The 20,071-nt window shown below is 47.4% G+C and overlaps 1 protein-coding gene across 5 annotated transcripts in view; it reads left to right on the top strand.

The window, feature by feature from the left end:
- Positions 1-20,071, top strand: part of LOC111856674 (low-density lipoprotein receptor-related protein 1B-like) — a 276,774-nt gene that overhangs the window by 22,796 nt on the left and 233,907 nt on the right. The window lies entirely within an intron of this gene.

The following is a 20,071-nucleotide window of genomic DNA, read 5'->3' as shown; positions in this document are numbered from 1 at the left end:
CAGCCCTAATTGGTATCTGTATCACTGAGTACCAGAAAGTGAGCCTCAGTACTCGTACTTGGTCTGAAAAACATGGTATTGGTGCACCCCTAGTTTGTAATCTTAGATTTATAGAAAGATACTTGTTTTGTTTCATGCTCCTAATGTGAACATGTGAAGTAAATGCAAGCTGTACCGTTCTGCGCTTCGTGTGCCTCTACAGGGCAATGTCTGGACTTCAGGGCAGGAAGCGTCTTTGTGCAGGAGAGGCTGCTCGCTTAGGCCAGTGCTCCCGAAAACTCAGCAAACAAACCGGGACACGGGATCTGCCCCCCACCCCCACACCCCTCATTTCCCGCAGCCCTGCTTTGCATTCAAGATTCGTCAGGGTGCGAGCTGGCCACCGCCCCCCATGCCATGTCTGCTGAGATGTTTATTCTGGCCTTTTGCGGGATTTTGGTGGAACGAATTTAATTGCTATGCGGCTGCTTTCTGTGAGAGCCGCGGGCCATCCCTAATGCACAGGAATGGGGGGGGGGGGGGGGGGGCTATAATACTGAGTTGCCTGTGATGGCGAGTGACCCACAAACTGGAAAGATTCGGGAGGCCACTGGAGGGACACCCATTGGCTTCTTAAACATCACAGCGACATACATCCAAATCACTTTGACATATTGGCAGGTTAAAGTGTGACCTGTCTTAATTTCTAACTAGATCTAAGGTATGAAGGACATGAGTGGCAGAGAAGATTATTAAAATCTCCCAGTGACTGGCGCAGTCTTTTTACAGCTTAATTATAAAACAGTAAAAGCTGTACATTTGAAAACTTAATCTCCTAAAGCATCACAATTATTAACCCAGCCCACTGCTGCAGGTTTCCCTTGTGAGCTTATAACAGCTGATTTTTCTGACCGCAATGGGTATAACAAACACTTACTGCTATCATATATTCCTTGATTTTTTTTTCTTTCATTTGCTTTTTTTTCCCTGTATCCTAATGACATGAAAGACATTTGCTCTCTGGTGCTCTGTTGTGGATTTGTGAGGATTATGGGTCTCTTATGAAGTGTGTCTTGTATGGGGTGGGGAGGGGGGTTTAGTGTGTGGCAGCAGGAACGGAAGCTACAGTCGCCCTCGTAGCCTGCGTCGACCTAACAAATGATAATGTCATGGGTGTCCAGTGATCTGTGGCAACACAAAAATAGCTGCGCCATCACCTGACCAGAAGTGTATCTGCGCTACCAAAAGGATCCAGTGTCATAAATCCCCTTTTCTTTTTATTGACTGCCTGGAGAGTAATAAATCCAGAGCTGGGCATCTGTTTTTGTCCCTGATTATAGATCACAGACAATCCGGATCCGAACCGGGAAACGCAGCATCATTCTGCATGTTTGTGGCACCGTGGAGAACCTCCTGACACTGAATCTCATTGAATATCCATGTGCAACCCCCCCAGTCTGGGATGTGGACCTTTTACAGACGCATTTCTCTGCAGATAAACACAGAGCTTACATCACATTTTTTTGGGGAAATTTGGCTCTGTCTTCTGCCTGGTTATACAGAGCATAGTATATGGCACAGTAGGGATTATTTTAAGTTTGAAACCCAATCTTTGACGTTCAATAAAAGCTCTGAAGCTATTTAGGGAAAATGACTAAATTAATGATTTCATGCATCAGGGCGTTCTGCAGAATATTAGCAAGCACAGGCTGCAGTTCGTTTTAAAGAATTTAAAGCCAGAATAACTGTTTAAGAAAGCGATCCATTACTGAATGTGGTAGACTAATGTTTAAACTTCACTTTTATTGTAGTTTTTTTCTAGTTTTTTTTTTTTTTAATGTAACATGTATAACCTGGTGTTGATTGGTAGTCTTGGTGACACCCACCACAGGTGGACTCCCTGGACCCTGGGCATTGTGACACATGATTGTACCACTCCTTTGGACACCGACCAGACCGGCATCTGGTTTTGTGAACCCACTGGTTACTCTTGTAACTTGCTATGTACTTCTGATTTTTGCGTTTTCTGCAGCGGTGTTTTGACATGGGCTGAGACTGGGACTCTGGTGGGATACGGCATTCCCGTCTGGGTAATCGGCCTCCCCTTCCCGCGGCCGTGTTTGTTATGGCGGGAGCATCCCCGGATGGCTGAGTCATTATTACTTTCACTGCTTCATAAAATCCTCTGATTGCCTGAGTGTCCTTCGTCCTGCTGCTGGGTTCTTACTGTCCACGTATTCCAGGCACCTGTGAAATTGACCTGCTGTGGATCGTTTCACTGTAGTGGGGGTGGGGTAACTTTGGACCCCCCTGTTAGTGCGGATTTCTTCCTGTGACCTTATCATGAGTGCCATTTTCTGATCTCCAGCCAAGAGTCGGGGGGCAACTTCCAGCTTGACATTTGGTTTGTGTCAAACACCATTTTCTGCTTTTTTCTTCAAATGGGCTGAGTGACCCCCTCAATAAAGCTTGTTAAATCAGCCCTAGGTGTTGATGAAAGTTATGCATATGACTCTTATTGCTTTGGTTCTCTGTTGTTCAGCACGTTGAGGTCCTGTTGTGGATGTCAGAGCAGTATTTAGTTGTGAGAGCTTATTCTGAAGGTTATGAATTTCTGCTTGTGTCATAAAAGAAACATAACTGGGACATTTATGGTTATAAATGAGAACAGGTTCAGGGCTGACTTTAAACAGGAGGAAGATGCATGCATCCGAATGAGCCTAATAAATCCGCCTCTCTCACATGGGAAGTTGTTATATGAGAGCCTACACTGTGGAATCGCCACCTCTCAGGCTGACGGGATGCATTGACTGCTCTGGCTTTAGCCAGCCTTGTGCTGTTTGTGTACCTCATTATTTCAGTGTCGCCAGTCATCCGTTCTCAGTTGTGCAATGTCAATTATTCATAATTCACTGCGAATTTTGAGTCATTCTATGATATCCTCAGGAAACATTTAATTATGCCCCGTGGTGCACTTAACAAGGCAGTACGAATACCTGCTTTTCGATGACATAGCATAATTTGAACGCCTCTCTGTTTTTAAGAAGTTGCAGCGCTACACTATGCATCTGTGCCATTGAAACTCATCTAAAACCCTTCATTAATACCCCCCAGTGATGCATGCTAATTCCTCAGCCTCAAAAGTTAAAAGGAGTTAAAGACTACCCTGACCTGGGAGATGCGTTTCCTGGCCAGGCGGCCATGCCAAGTGCTAATGAGCCTAACAGGCTAACCCAAGCTGCCAGGGTGATTACATAATTACAGGACGTGCGCTCTGACTGCCATGCATTCACAGCACATATGCGCAGGTGGTCAGAAGCCCCCCTATCGAAGGGTGTCTGTCTGATGTGTGCTGTGTTAGCACTAAGAGATGGGATCAGCGTTCGTGCTGGGAGTCTTGGTCTGTGTTAGCACTGGAAGGTGTGTTCTGCATTAGCACTGGTAGGCATAGACAGTGTTAGCTTCAGCAGGCATAGTCACTGATAATACTAAGAGGATAACATTGATGCCTGGCTGGGAGGCGTGGTTATCATTAGCGCTAGGATGTGTCGTTAGCATTAGCACTGGGAGGCGTAGTCAGCCTTAGCAGTGGAAAGCATGATTAGTACTAGGAGGAGTGGTCATTGTTAATGGTAGGAGGCGTGGTCAGTGTTAGAGCTCGGAGGCATAGACAGCATTTGCCCTAACAAGTGTGTCTAGCATTAGCGCTAGCAGGCATGGTCAGCATTAGCCCCAGGAGGTGTGGTTAGCGTTGGCACTAGCGGGTGTGGTCAATGTTAGCTGGACCCTTAATAAATATTAAATATTAAAAATAAATATTGAAGGGGGGGAGCCCTTGGTTGATTACGACCAGACGATGGAAGCCGATTTTGAGGGGGAGTTTGCACCATTCACAGTGAATTATGAATAATAATAATGAACTCATTTTTGTGACTAGACTGCATGTCTGATTAGTAATTTTTTTTTTGGGGGGGGTGGGGTGGGGGGGGGGCGCTTCAAACCTGTAATTTTACTCTGTGGCTATGTGCCTGGTGATAGAGGTTTAGCCGTAGCAGTGTGGCTCAGCTCGTGGTCTCAGGCTGTGGCTCCTCTCCGCCTTGGAAGTGGGCTGCGAGTCTCCTTTGAGCTGCTCAGCTGAATTAGTAATGAGCCCAATCAGAGGAGCCTCGTCTGCTCGGCCCTGCAGAGTCACCTTGGAATGATACCAGTCCACCTGAGAGTCCAGGCCGGAGTGCGGGGCTTTCCACTGAGCGGAGGGAGATGTTGTGCTGTCCCCCCCCCCCCCCCCCCCCCTTCCTGTTTGTGCTCTCAAATTTTGTTGCATGGCCGTCAGGGAGGGCATTTAACATGCGCCGGGCATGCATTACTTTTAATACTCCTCAGACTGGCGGGAAGAATATGACTGCGCATAACCACTGAAGCACTTTTCCTGCTTACGGTTTGTAAGCTCCAGTCAGAGGTTATGTCGTCTTGGGGCCTGATACTGCATTCCTTTGAGTATATTTACAGCGAGTATAAATGAGTAACTCATCTGCAGAGCACCTTTGAGTCATTCTGTAGCCTCTTCTGCCATTGCACGTTTGGTTAAGCGCGTGGCAGGAGAAGGAAGAGAGCTTTGATGAACCCCATCTGCAGATGTCTGCTGCTGTCAGTCCTATGGAAGCTCACTGTATGTATTGCTTGTACCAGTGTTTTTTTTTTTTTTTGTGCAGCGCCCCCCGCAGATTGCGATTGTTTCATGCCTCATACATTATTGCCCGCCGACACAGGTGGATGCCTCCTGAAGGGGATCTCTCTTGGCGATGGTGAGTCATGTGGAAATGGCGTGAGATGGGTGATCACGGGAATAACGTTCTCCCAAGACGCTCGGCAGGTCCGGCAGGAGGACCTCAGCTCTGCACCATGGCGCCGGGAGCAGCCGTGTGCACCGGCACGCTTAGATGTTACTGCGCACTCTGAGGATGAGTCTGCAAACAGCCCGCTACACCTTTATCAAACGGGTAATTCATGCATCTCCAGCTGCTCTGCAGTCTTCCGAGAGAATTTATTTGGGTGTGATCTTGCCTTGAGGGAAAAGCCGTCTGTAGTTTGGCTTTTGTGGAAACAATTAGAGACAAATCGATTGCACCCCAAGTTATCGCCCAGGGAAGTGGCTTCCTGCTCTGTGCAGGTGACCATTCTCCTTCAGTTGGTTGCCCCCTCCGTACCCCTGTTTTCTGGAGTCGGGATGCCCTTGCTCCTGCTGACAGGGGGCCATGGATGTAGTCACAGTGGATGCCCAGGCCTGTAATAGAACTTGCCTTCCCCAGGGGGTGGAGGAGGGCAGGTGGCCGGCCTGCTGTTTCAGTCAGCCCCTGCCCATGTGCCTGGCCTGTCAGCCACCAGTGGCATCCCCTGGGGGTCGCTGTTTCATCACCATGCACGCAGCGAGATGTGAAGCGTTCTGGGGGCACCCAAGTCGCCAGCTTCCTGCCTTTTTCCTGGCTTATCCTGGCACATCAGGCTCCCTTCCCACCCCTGATCTGATTACTGCCAAAAACAGACTGGTCTGGCCCAGGAATCTGGTGGCGTTATTCACGGTAACTGCCCGGCGCTGGTCCACCTCTACGTTTATCGTATGACTGCAGCATTCAGCTTGGGTGTGTGCGTGCTGGCCAGCAGTAAAATTATCGGGACTCTGTCCATGGTGCTGAAAACTTTGGGTCATAACTGAGCAGCATCTGTAACTGCCCCCCCATCCCCTTTGCCCTCTCTTTCCCCCCATGCACATGGGCAGGAATCCAGGGCGACGTGCTTTAGCACCACCACCTGTAGGGGGAGGTATTTGCATGGTGGAAATGGTGTCTTCATGACTGCTTCACTCCCTTCCTTATTCTTAATTATTTTGCAAAGTGGGTCACTTTGTTCTGCCATCAGACACAGATAATAAATCATCATGGAGGTGTAATTACAGGTAGAGTGACCGGGCAGCGAGAGGCCGGCACTGTGGATTTGTGGCATGCTAATGCAGCCCATCCGTAAAGACGGAGGCTGACGTCTAAATCAAAACGGGCCGCAGTGCAGGAAGCTGATGTCTGGGGGGGTAGGGGACTCTCAGTCAGAACTGCGGCACCCTTTTGTGGGGAAGAGGGTTACGGGAAGGTGGGAGGGTACGGGGTGTGGCTGTCTGACAGGGATTCCTGAAGGTCCCTTAGGTTTAGGAAGCCATGCTGTTAACCAAGCATTCACTGACAGGTGGGAAAAAAGAGGAGTGCGTAGTTTAGGAGAGAAAAACTGAAGAGAAGTGAGCGTGTGCATAAAGACAGGAAGCTTGCAGCTCACGGCTCTGCCAGGAACCCCCCCCCCCCCCGCCATGCAAACCCTGGCCCTGTTTGCCGCTGCTGTTTGGCAGAGAGATAAATATGGCCCTGTTTCCTGTTGAAATTAATTCACTTTCCAGTTTTAGCGCTAATGAAACCAGGCTGTTATCTCCTGCTTTGTTCTGCATTGGTCTTCATTAATGAAGTGCCATAAATGCCTGTGCTTTGATCGCCACGGAGGACTCTGATGGCTCTTTTACGCCCTCAGCCGTGCGATTTTTCTCTCCAGTCGATGGGATCGTTGACAAACAGGATGTGATCGGTTACCGCAGCAGTAGTGCCACGCTCTAGCAGAATTGGCCACTAAGTACACAGAGCAAACGAAAATAAAAGTAAAAACTGCCAGACATTAGTCTCTGTGATTACATGACATCTTCTTATTGGCAGTTCCGGTCGATGGGCCCTAGGCAGGCTTCACTGACAGCATCTCCTCCCTCCCGAGACAGAGTGAAATCGGCTTGCTAATTCGCCACCTCCTCAGAAGATGCCGCCCTAGGCATTCGCCTGTGCTGCCTGATGGATTGACTGGCACTACTTATTGGTCACCTTTGGCAATGCAGAATTTCTGCATTTTACATGTGACAGGATACCGGTCCCAGCCAATGGCAGCGGGCCGCGGCCTCGCTCCACATTTTGTGAAAGCAGGAGACGCTCAGCCAGCCATACTTGGCCTGTACCACAAGCTGGGAGGCACCAAGCTGGCCTGCATCTTAGGGTAGATTGCTACTAGTCGCAGGGCCAGGAGGAGCCATTTGATGCCAGAAATATGTATACAAATATTTTGAATCAATTTTTCCCTCCCCCTCCCTCCACTGGCACCTGGACATTACCAGTGATGTGACAGCTCAGACTTCATCACCTCTTCCCCCCCCCCCCCCCCCAGCACCTTCAGCACACTGAAAATGGGGTCCCCATTTCTCTCCTAGTAATCAGTGTCATCGTACTGCCCCAGGCCTCCTTGTCAAGGGGCGGGAGGACATCTTGCTGCGGCTGGACTTGCTGTCTGTGGTGTCAGCGCATGGGGAGCCATGTGGATGATCTGATCGCCCGCATGTGGCATTTAATAAGGCTGATTGATTGATCGACTGCAGTAATATTACCAATGATGCACTGTGTGCTGACAGCCCCTCCGGGGGAACACTTGGAGGCCATCCTGCAGCCTCCGTAATGAGATTCATCGAGCTGTAACGTGCCGGACAGACGGCTGGCCGTGTAAACCGCCCAACGAGTAAGCGTGAGTGGAGATTAATGGATGCCGAAGCCCTGCTTCCTGGCCCGATTTACCGTGTGTCACTGACGATGTTTGATGTCTGTGTGCACTTCGGATATCGGGCTGTCTGGGAGGCTCTGATGGCAGCCTGTGTGGGCTGTCATATCTGGGGCACGTTTGTGTTGGACAGACGCCCCACGTGAATTCGATTTATTTTGGTCGACGGTCTGACCATCGCGCATAAACAGGAGGTCTGATTCGGTTACAGTGGTAGACAGAGGCACTGTTAGCAGTATTGTCCGCTGGGCACAGGATCGGGGGGCCGGATCTGAACCCCCCCTCTGCACTCTCTGTGCTTTCTGAGATGAGAGAAAACAAGATGAGATGGGTTTTATTGATCCCAGTGGGAAATTCTGGAATGCCAGGGGAAATTTTACAAATTCCTAGTGATTCAGTGGCTTGGTTTGCCCCCGATGCCGAGCCGATGACTTTAACCCCACGCCCCACCCCCCAGGACAAGGCAGCATATGTAAGAGATTCAGTGATTGGATAAAAGCCTGGGGTGTCAGAGTGAGAAAGACGCCGCTGTACAGTATAATCAGAACATTCATCCTAATGGTGCTTAAGCATGGAAGGAAGGTCTTCATACATTTAAATGTATTCATGTGTCCCTAATGCATTAATTCATAGCCAATTTGCTGCTGTTGTCAACTGTGTTAACTATTCTAATGTAATTATGTGTACAAAAAAATGTACAACTGGAATAAATTTTACCCATTTTCTGCTATAGAAATGGTGGGGGTTGTGGTGCTCGGGCTTATTTTACTCGTAGTGCTCTGGGAGTTCGCCAAATACTGAATTTATTCCTGAAGACTTACTGTCTCCATCCATCCATCAAGCCATCCTTCCATCTAACTATCTTTCCACCCTTGTGGTGGGGTGGAGAATATTTCAGGCAGCAAACCTGATCCTGAAATATTTGGTCAAGAACGGTTTCTGAGAGTTTGGGTGTTTTATGATTAACAAGAATGCAAAGAACATACCTGTGTTCTTGGCAAGAGCATTCTTGCTAACTCTGGACTATAGGCAATGAATCATGGGATTGTTCTCTTTGGGAAGTATGCAACCGATGCATCTTTGATATTTGGGGCAGGGACTGAATGACATCCATGGATTTTTATTGTCCTCTGTACTTCTGTTCTTGAGTACCTCAATGAAAGATGAAGTCAAACAGGTATGTGAGGACACAAGAATGGCCAGGTATGCATATTGATTAACACCCTCTGTCTTTAACCAAACAGACTCTGAGCCGGAGGTCTTTCTCTCTTTGAAGGCTTTCAGATGGTTCCCTGCTTTCCTAGTGGTCCGCAGAGGCCACAGACAAAGCTAATCTCTGCTGTAGGCAAATGAGATGCCATGGAGGCAAGATGCTGGAAGGGGATTATGGGTAATGTAGGGCTTAAGCAGGCACATAACCTAAGTGTAAAGTTCCTAACGTGTACAAATGGCCTGCAGTAGGAGCTTTGTATACTTGAGTCTCCTGGGGGTTAAAACACTCTGGGACACGCGTCCTGATTATGATGGTGCCTTCATTCATGTTGCACTCAGTACAAGGGGTTGGCCAATTGGGGTCTCCTTTTCAGGGGAAATGAGGAAACTGGTGGAGGAAGGGGGTCTGGTCAATGGAAACTGTAAGCAGGGAAATAAACACCCTTCACTAGGGGGGAGACACTTGGGACAGCATCAGATTTGGGCTCCAGCTTGCTGGGGGTGAAAACCAGAAAGTGCCAATTTATACAAACCTCAGAATGGGGGAGAGGTGACTGTAATGAACCCTTACAAGCCCCCAAGAAGTCTAGCCACCCAATTCCTAAAGCAGCTGTCACCCCCCCCCCCCCCCCCAAAAACATGCACACACAGGTCTGTTATCCTTAAGGTTATTTTAGTCCTGTCACAGGTTAAGTTTGCAGTCACATGGACTGCAGTGCTGAAAATTCATTTTTGTGACTTCTGCATTCTTGGATTTTTTCCCCCCCTCAGCTGTCGAGTCAAAAAATAAAGAATCTGGCATTGAAAGAATGTTCTGGGTTGGTATTGTGCTTACAAGCCTTCATCCTCCCGTCCAATTACGAGCGGCGCCTTTGTCATCTCCTCACTGTGTCGCCATGACGAAGCGGGGCTCAAACTCCTCTGACGGGCCCCCATCATCCCAACAAAGGCACGCTGGGGGGTCACAAGGTCAACATGCTAAACAAGAACATGGCCCTGCATCTCTCCTGTGATTCTGTCAAGATCTGACGTGGAAGATTCTTGAAGGCGCGACGCTTGCCTGAGCCCATCTTCAGCATGATGTCCGACGAAACAAACGTGGGGCTCTGATGTTTGCACTAGTTAGAGATACTGAAGTTGTTCCCCGCTCACATATCTGGGTAGTGATTCAATTCAGGTTGAGTACTTTTCTCCTTTTTTTTAAAAAAAAAAAAAAACTCCTCTAGGGACTTGAACCAAGAGCTGTCACACTAGCTGCTCTCCAGAACCTTCCATGGTGTGTCTTTTTGGAGTGATCAAGGACGCCCTACCAGAATGGCTTCTTAGGTCATGCTAGTCCTCACCAGCTCCACACCGCGGTTGGCTCCCGCAGGCCACGTTAAAGTCACGCTTCCTTGCCGGCATGCAGGAAACTTCTAGAAGCTTTTAGATAGAAGTCATTATGGTTGCGTGGGGGTACAGTTAATTTCAGCAGGAAAAATGCCTTTAAATGGATGGTTATCGCTTGGCCACCTCCAAATCCATATCCATGATGGAGGGTGAGGCCAGGCAGTGCTACTGAAACCCTTAGTGCTGAACTGACAGCTCCCATTTCTACCAGGAAATTATTCACATAACCCTCTGTTCTTAACTCCTTAATTACCGTAATTAAGTACTATTATACAACGGATACTGAAATATTCATGCTAGCACTTACCTTAGTCAGGGGCTGCTCGTGCGATCGATCGCCAGTGCCCACTTGGCAGCAGCTTGGTAGTTATTAGCCATGTGATTTTTAGGACCCTGGCGGTGGGAGACGCCTCTGTCTCAGCTGTGAACGACGGTGTGTGGTCAGGTGTCACATATGTGGAGCGTGGCTTTGCTGAGCTGCTTGCGCTCCAGTATCTGCAGATAGAACGCCAATGGGCAAGGCAGGGCTGGGGGCGGAGGGGGTGGTTTGTGGGTCCTCACCGTCGATCAGCTGTTGGTTTAGCAGTCGGTGAGAGGCTTCTTTATCCTCACCCATCCTTTTCTGAAGCTGGGATATTTATTTCCTTTGGGAGTGGCTATAAGTGTGTGGAATAGGCCAGAGGGCCCGACTGACTGTTTAAACATGAGCGGAATATCAACACCCTCTTATCTATCAGCTCGCTGAGAGACTGCCCCACTCCGGATGGTGGTGGGGGCAGGGTACCCTGCCGCCGTACCTGCAATGCTAATGCGCCGGCGAGTGCAGACGTACAAAAGGCAATCAGGACGCCGGCTGCCTGGCCTGCAGTCTGGCCTGCCTGAGCCGCTGCCTGCCTCCCAATTTGTTTACTCTCCCTGCTCTGCTGAATTGACTGATTGAGATGCCTGTTTTCATGCTACTTTTAGAAAATGAACTTAAAGGTTATTTTCTGTCATACTGAGTAATCAAGGGGAATTATGGGTAATCACAGGTTTGGGGATGGGTTGCTGATTAGGTGATGCTATTTGTACATTTTCTTTATTTCATTGTACATATTTATTTTGAGCTCGTTTTATTGGGTATGGACTACATTCTGTATACGTCTGATTGGTATATCTCATGTATCAATCAGCTGGGCATAATTTCACATGAACTGCATCGGCAGACATGGCCTGGCGGGGTGGGGGGGGTTTGTCATCTGAGAAGCTTCTCTGGCACCAGTGATGGGAGTTAAAGCTTACAAGGCACAGGGGGGTGAGCACACACTGACCCTGTCACCTTGGTGCTGACCATGCTAGGTCCCGATATTAGTGGATGGCTAATTTACTGTAGCACTCATTAGGCCCATAGGTGGCTAATCCATCGAATCCCTGACGTCACCAGTCACATTTCTAGCATTTATCCCACTTGTAGGTGCAATTCAGTGATCAGGTCCTTTAGGGACATGCAGTCTATACAGCATGTGTGTGTGTGGGTGTGTGTGTATCTGGTGGGGGGGGATGTTCTTTGACAGTGGTGGTTCATGAATGTGGGTCAGGTCACTGCTACCTGGATGCAGAGCAGATGGGTTAATGGGGCCATCTGACAGGCCTGATGCTACCACCCCCCTCAGAAAAAAACATCATTGGCCACACCTCCTGTGTGCTCAATCAATCCAGTCATACTGGAAGACCATCTGGCTATTAAAAGCCATTAGGGGAAGCATCACTTTGACCATTAAGCTCACAGTCAGTGCTGTGCACATCAACCCATGTTGTCCGCTTAGGGTCATGTGACCAGGCAGCCAATCACTTCGACTGTTTGGGTTGCAAACTGCACTTTACCCAACAGCCCATGCTGTCCTTTTAGGGTCATGTGCCCTCCCTGCCTCCATCATCAGCTGCTGTGAAAAAGATGCTACACAGCTTTCTGTGTAATGAAACACTCACCTGTGTTGGTGCAGTTGGTGATTAGCGCTAATACATTATGGGATTGGTGTCAGGATTATTACGGGGTTGTGTACAGTGAGGTGGGGAACACCTAGCTAGGAGGGGCCTTATTGGTGCCCACAGAATGTTTTCCAGACATAAAGGGAAAAACACCCACCCCCTGCATAAATATTTGCACCCACAGGAAATGAGCTCAGGCTGAGGCTCAGTGGTATCCCACTCCACAGAGGGCCTCTCCTAAACATGGCCCTGCTTGCTGAGGTCCTTCCTTGCCTCCCCGGCAGGGCAGTGCCTGGGGTGTCCTCACAGCTGCCTGTCAGTGTGACCTCACTCTGTGGAGCTAGCAGACAATGATGGACGTGAACCAGGAACCAAGGCACCCAGCTGAGCAACTCATGTTCCGGAACATTCTACACTTACAGACACCCCATGGTCAGGTCCATCCATCCATCACTCTTTCAACCTCTTATGCTTTTTGGGTTGCAGTTTCTAAAGCACACTTCATCAAAAATTAGAGTGAACAGTTAAAGAAGAAGTAGTTTTTAATTTATACAGCATGATTTTAAATTGACTTCAGGCTACACACCTTGTTTGTGGGTTCAATGGCAGATCTGCTCTGGGGACACCAACGTGCAGCCCAACAATACATCCTGTTTGTTTTCAGTCGCTCAATTTTAGTCTGCTGTGTAGAAAGAGGAAGAAGATGGCAATTAATTAGCAGACTTTAAATAAGGTACTGCGCTTTTTATGGTGCAGAAAAAATGTCTTTTTTTTTTTAATTTTTTTTTTAAGATGAACATTTTAATCATACCTCATACTGTGCAATGCTATTTATTTCTAAGCTGTTGCTATGAAATTTCCCTGACATTCTTCTCACTGTTTGTCTGTCTGCCTGCCCGCATGTCTGTCTGTGTCTCTAAATTTATATATTGCAAAGCCTATGTGACTTATGTCACAGATCTGCCATTTTGACAGACTCCCCCCCCCCCCCCCCCCAATGAAATCCATAATGCAGAGGAATATTTTCACAAGTTTGTCTTGATTCAAGACAATATTTATGTCTCACATTTCAAGGTCCCAACTGACTTCCATCTAACATACAAATATCCCTGAAAAAGTTTCATAATTCTTAAGTGCAAAATCCTTGGTCACAACATTGCACCTCGTAATTCTTTTCATTTTCAAGTCATCTTGCTCTGTTGTTTGGCTTCTTTCTGTACCAGACAAGTCATTTGAATGCTGCACCACGTGGAGGTCTTTTTAACAAAAGCATTTCCCAAATGCCACACTCTGTAATTGTCACATACTTTGCATGTAAATAATACTTCTGCTCTCCTTCCATGTGATTGACCTTCATTTGTATTTGTCCATGACTCGCTCGGTGCCTGAGATTGGGCTACAGAAACTCTGCCCCCCCTCTGCATGAAGCTTGTGATGGCCAGTGGAGTGCCCCATGAACCAGCCGTCTCAGTCAGTGGAAACTGCTGGCTTGCAATGATGCTGATCATGTGACCTCCTGCCATGAGTGAAACGATGGGGCTGGCAAAGTCCCAGAGCTCGAAATTATATGTGTGTCCGGATGAGCTGACACAGGCTGTGTAGAGAATATCAAAAGGTGTTCAGGAGAATAATGCCTCCAAACCAACAGACTGAACACTGATCGCTTTGAATGGAGCTTTTTGTGCAGGTGGTTTCATTAGAGCTCGGTCTGTGCTTATGATGCATCTCTGTGTTCGCATTGTTCGGAGTGGCTATGTGTATATGGGTGTACTTGTTATATTGTGGGGACCAGATAAAAACCTGTAACTTTTTACCTTGTGAAGATTTTTTTGTGATCCTCCAAGGATAACCTCAACTTTATAAAAATCCTTGAAAGCAATCAAAAACTAGTTGGAATTACGGTTATGCCCATAGAAATTAAAGGAGGGCCCCCATAAAGATATGAATACGTAGACGTGCGTGTGTGCATGCGTGTGCATGTATAATGAGCTGATACCAAAACACAGGATTACCTTTAACCCCCCTGGAAGTGTGTTCTCTGTACCTCCCACAGTCCTTTCATTTTTTTTGAGGGATCAGTGATGCCTAAACGTCCATCTGACATTTCCAGTTATAGCCAGTGGCCGGAGCTTTGGACCTCCATCGCCGGCTGTCATGGGGAAATTGATAGGGGTGCCCATTTGGCCTTCCCCCGCACGCCTGACTTTTGAACCATTTATGATGTCGGCTGTATTTTAAAGCTCTCTGCCTTTGCGAATGTGAGGAGGGTTGAAGAGATGAATGACAGGTTTGTCGGATGTGTGCTGCCACATGGGGTAGGCTGGAGGTTTGCTGTCTGCTTTAAACCCTTCCTTGCCTTCCTACCAAACATTATTGTACAGTAATGGTTTGCTGTGCCTGGCTTCTGCCTGCGCACACATGATAGCAGCGGTAAATCTGCAGCTTTACGTGGTTGTCAATGACCGTAAGCTGCCGTCAAAGAGCGCCGATCCATCGACGTCGGTGGGCTGAGGCCTGTTTTAACCTGCCTCAAATCACTGGAAAATAAATTATGTATGTTTTCTCAGTGATTCACAACATACCTTATTTATAGTTACCCCATAAAATTTTAGGGAAGCTCATAAAATGACATGAATTTAACAGTTGCTAAAAGACAATTGACTGAGTGCCGTGATCATCCACACCTGGTCTGTTGCTGTTTATGCAGTGCGTTCATGGTCAGTACTGTCACGGGGCGTGCAGTGGTCTTAAATGCTGCACCGTCAAACCCATACCAGCGAAATGCATAAGGGAGGAACATTGTGGACAAACGCCTCCCAAACAGTAAATGCTCTGTCAGGAGAGTAAAGCGAAAACAAGGTGCATGGTCAGCCAACCTTCCAGGACACTGCAGCGGTCACATTTGCTTTATTGGACGACCAATGACTGGTCTCTTACCCTTGGCACGCATTGGCCAACGGAGGTCCGTGCAAATTCATTACCCAGGCTGCTCACTGCCCGGTGTCGTCACAAAAAGACAGCAGGTAAAAATAGCTGTCATCATGCAACTACAAACTAGGGAGAGAGATTTTTGCAAACATTTCTGTGTGGTTGATTATTATTCCTCCGTTGTTACATATTTACCTGGGGCTTTTACTCTGGCAGATAATGTAATAAATGTGCGGCTTGTCGACTTCCATCGCTGATCTCTGCGTGCCGGGAAAAAAAAACATGAAACCCACCCTGACGACAGCGCTCGACGTTTTCTTGCATGTCGCCGAGTCACTGAAGGAGCAGGTAATTAATCTGGCGAGGCGTGCAGATGTACAGCAGGCTGTGAAAGACCATTGCTGCCTTTCCTTCTTTTTTAATACACAGGGAAATTGAAAATGCCGCCTTTAAAGTGGGACTTTTGTTGTCCGGTGTAGGCTGATGCAACATTTTTGAGGGAGGGTACGAGGACCCCCCCCCTCCCCCCCGGACAAGAGTCTAAGGCGAGGACTTTACTGGAAGGCCGAAGGCAGCTTTTATATTTGCTCCTATAGTGCAATAGAGGGTACGGGAATGGCAGCGCCTTAACCAGGCCTCAGTGCCGTCCTCTTCCACAGTCCTCTGGAAACACACTGCTTTGGACCCATAAAATCAAACTCATCCACAGATAATTAACACGGCGTCGCTACCTGTGCTAACATCTGGAACACTGTGAATCGTGCACATCAAACAACAGGTCTGCCTTTTCATTGCGGGGCGGATGCAATTAAAGTGGTGAGATGAAACAGAGAGATTTCTGCCTGTGGAACAATGCGGCTGCTGGAGCTTGTGTTACGTATGAACATTCCTACCAGTCACATGTTAATTACTGTGTGTACCAAGTGGTTTCGGTGGGGTGGGGCAGGGGGGTTGGAGATAAGGTCCTTTTCTAATAGGAATCATGAAACCAGCAGGAGCCCAACCAAATGATTTCTGCATTTTTTGTACCCCCTTTGCCCCCTCGCTGCCTACGACTTCAACTGGAATGCTTTTCTGCGACGCCTCTGCTGCAGCGGATTCTACATGCAACACTGTATTTCACTGGAAAAATGCTCACGCACCTCCCACAAAAACACTGCCGCACCTGACCTGGCCTACTACAGGTTGTTCATTCACATCCAACGCCACCTGCTGCCTGAACGTATCCCCAGGGGCTCTGCATCCATACACTTAAACAGCTGTGGCCGTCATTCAGCATGTTTAAGTGCCCTAGAAAGAATAACAGTAACATTTTACTGTCAATCTATAATGTATTGTAGATACCTTCAACATGCATCATATTGGTTAGTATGGGGATTAATAAAGCAGTACAGCATCTTGTATTGACAGCAATTATGTCATTATGGTGTTTATAATATTTCATAAGCTTCAATGAAGCTCTCATCTATAATACACTGTAGATCCTTTCATAACACATTATAATGGTTGGTATAAGCGTTAAGGATGCTTTGTACTGCATTATGAAGGTATCTATAGTGCATTATTTTTTATATATTGTATTTTATTAATAGTTATGTTAGGTTTTATTCATATTCATACCATGTCTATCAGACTGTATTCTATATTAATGTGGTACATTAATGTACCTCTTTGCTGCTGAGCCGTGAGCTACCAAATAAATTTCGTTGTATTTCTGATACAATGACAACAAATAAAGTCTCTCTTATAGTTGAGAGCTTCATAAATGCATAATTTACATGGCTGTACAGTGCTATACATGTTTAATAATGCTTTATGAATGCATTATAATGAATTATGAATGTGTTCATAGATTCTTATAGACGTGGCATTCATAGTAAGTGTTACAAGAATAACTTTCCATTTTGCATTTGTCTATCCTGCACTGGTTGAGTGGAGTTTCTCTGGAAGCTCTGCCTCATTTGTATATCGGCTCATTACTGCTAGACCAATGCAGAAACACAAGGAAACAGGAATTCAAGAATATAAGGGACCAGCATAACACCGATGTGCAGATACACAGCTTGATTTCGTAAGAGGAGGGCCACCTCACATCCTGCGTCGCTCAGCTGGGTGCAGTCTGTTGGAGTTTGGATATCACTTCCCAGGATGGAGAGAGACCAGATACGTTCATGCTGGTGACACTTGGACGACTCGACCAGAAAACCATGAGGGCTTGCAGGGGGAGGGTTATCCCAGAAAACGCCATCATCTCTGCTGGCTTGGTGCTCTGGAGTGCTAGGGACGCCCCAATCATATTGTTTTTGGGGTTTACTCTTCCTGTTGGCCTATGCTCTGGCTAGCTGTTATCCTGGACCCTGATGGCATGTGAAAATTATCTGCAAGCAGAGTTTGGAATGGTATGAGGATGGTGGTAATAGAGGGGTTGGAGATCAGAGCCAGTGTGCCCCCCACTCCCCAAAATCACATTCATATCCACTGCCACTAGTAGGCCCACCAGTACACACGCTGGCGTAGCCGCCCGTCAGCACATGGCCGCGCCTTGTGTCGTTATAAAGTCTGGATGTTTCCCGACTGGCCTGCCCTGATTTTAATTAATGCGGCACACTTTAAACATGCATTCCTCTATCCCTAAGTCAGTAATTAGTCTCCCTGAAGAAGCGCAGAGAAACGGTGTGGACGTAGGAGATGAGAAAATGAACAGTGCCGGAGAGCTGAGCGGGAATCAGAGAGCAGCCCTGGCGCACCCGGACTCTGGGACGGGAAGATTAATTTCTGAGAGTGTTATTGGGAAATGGGCCGCAAAATATCGGTAATGGATTAATTTAATTCCTTTTCAAGGGGCGGAGAGAGATAATTCTGACAATGTTTGATTAATTAAGTGAATGTGAATGACATGATGAAACGTCCCGGCAGATGGAGCGGAGGCACTGGCTTTGTGAGGATTTATGGCCGCGGCCTGACGCCAGGGTCGCTTTTGTGAGGCGCAGGTGAGGACGTCCACTCGTATCGCCTGCAGGGATTATTTTAATGAGGATTTTACTTCCCCAGACTTTTCAATTAAGTGGCAGTTTCGGCAGAGACAGCCATGGATCCTAACTTCCTCTGAGGAGATGAGTAAGCATCCTTTTCAAAGAGCATAAGCAGAATATATGAATCTGACTCCTAGCTGTAAAGTTTCTTTGACCTCTGGATTCTTAGAAGTCCTCCATCGTGGACCTTGGCGGCAGATAAAGCCTGAACTCACGCAGGATGTGATATTACAGGCAACAGCATATTTGGGTGCTTCGCGTAAATAATGAATAAAGGACCAGCTTTTATGGGTGTGGGGGCTGCAGTCAACTTTCATGCCACGCATCTGGAGTTGTGTCAGGACTCTTGTTGAGAGGTGTCCTCGAGATCTTATGCAAGGTGACGCTTCATGGTCTCTGCTTGATTCATGATGTGTCTGAGCTCTTCGCCCCTTCAGATAAAATGGGCCTGTCCAAGAAGGGGAGTCCCAGTGCGGCTCTGATTGATTGGCAGGCTGTCCATCTGGCCTGGTCACATGACTCCCCTGCCTGTAATTAGGTGGGAGTGCCAGGCTAGGACTACCTAAGGGACCTCCACTGATTACCACTATCAGTCATGTTTAGCAGATGGGAGGGGGACCTGGGTGTCAGAGCAATGGGCCGTGGCGTCTTTAACGGTCCATGTCAACGTGCCCTTAAAGCTCCACCTCCATTCTCCGCCATCGCACCTCGGTCATTTGGAAAACAAACAGACAGGCCACGCCCCCTCTTCCTGCCAAACAGCCAATCACAGAACAGGTGGTGCCTCATCCTGATATAATAAGAGATTCTTATTTTTAAGGCCTTTGTCCCATTAGGAAGGGTGGACAGAGGTGATACTTGAAAAAGAGACAATGGCATATTAGTATTAATAAATCAGAGCAGAAGGTGTGCAGATGAATACCAAGTTTGTGCATTTCAAGTCCATTTTTCAATGACAAAAACTGTCTGCGGACACCTGGAAGTGGAGATAGAGACTTTTAAAAATGGAAAATAAGTGCATTGTCTATGAGATTTCTTTGTGTGTGTGTGTGTGTGTGTGTGTGGCATTGCAGCATTTAAGATGTAATATTATGCAAATGGTTTTTGGCACTTTTTTGAAGCAGATTAAGGGAAAGTGTTTGCTCTTCCTGATTTTCAGCAGCTACCGTGTCTGTGGGGATCACTGAATTTAACTGTACAAAGATAAGACACTCTGCAGGCCCAAACACACACACACACCTCAGCACTTTCAGAGGTCGCTTGTTCCCCCTATCCACCTTTGTCCAGCTAGCATGAGGTGCTTTGACATTCGGGCCCCCTGTCATGGCCCCCATCACCCCCGGCGGTCACTATGTTAGGATGTGAACATGACCCTTAGCTGGTCACATGCGCTGAGCAGGACATAAACACAGAGTTCATATATTCTGATCATTATGGGTACTCTCCATTCATTTCTACGGGCATAACCCTAATCCTAACTATGACAACCTTAACCCCTACCCAGCCCTAACCAAACAAAACACTTTTTTTTTTTTAGTTTTTTGATTACATTCACAGATTTGAATAAAATTGAGGTTTATATTGTATGGACTGAAAAAAAAGTAATATTTTAAAAGATTGTGGGGACATTTGCTCCCTGGTAACAGGAACGACTCAGTGACACATGCTGATCAGTCAGGAACAGAGACCTAAACCCCTCCGTGCTCCGAATCACAGTGATTGGGTGCATACATGTGACAGGTGATGCAGTAGCTGGCCAATCAGATGCCTCCTTGGAGTGGCGAGCACATGTGACTTGTGTGACACCCCTGAGGCTCTCAGCATGTTCTGTCTGGCTGGTTAATGGTTGACGGAGTCAGCCAAAGCACAGCCTCACCTTTCATTCTCCATTTTCCATCGTGACCATAGTGACTATCAGAAACTCAGAAATGCAAGCA

The sequence above is a fragment of the Paramormyrops kingsleyae genome, chromosome 1 (assembly GCF_048594095.1).
Source record: "Paramormyrops kingsleyae isolate MSU_618 chromosome 1, PKINGS_0.4, whole genome shotgun sequence".
Classification (NCBI taxonomy): domain Eukaryota; kingdom Metazoa; phylum Chordata; class Actinopteri; order Osteoglossiformes; family Mormyridae; genus Paramormyrops; species Paramormyrops kingsleyae.
Note: the sequence above shows the minus strand (reverse complement) of the source record. Positions and strands in the feature narration are given on the sequence as shown.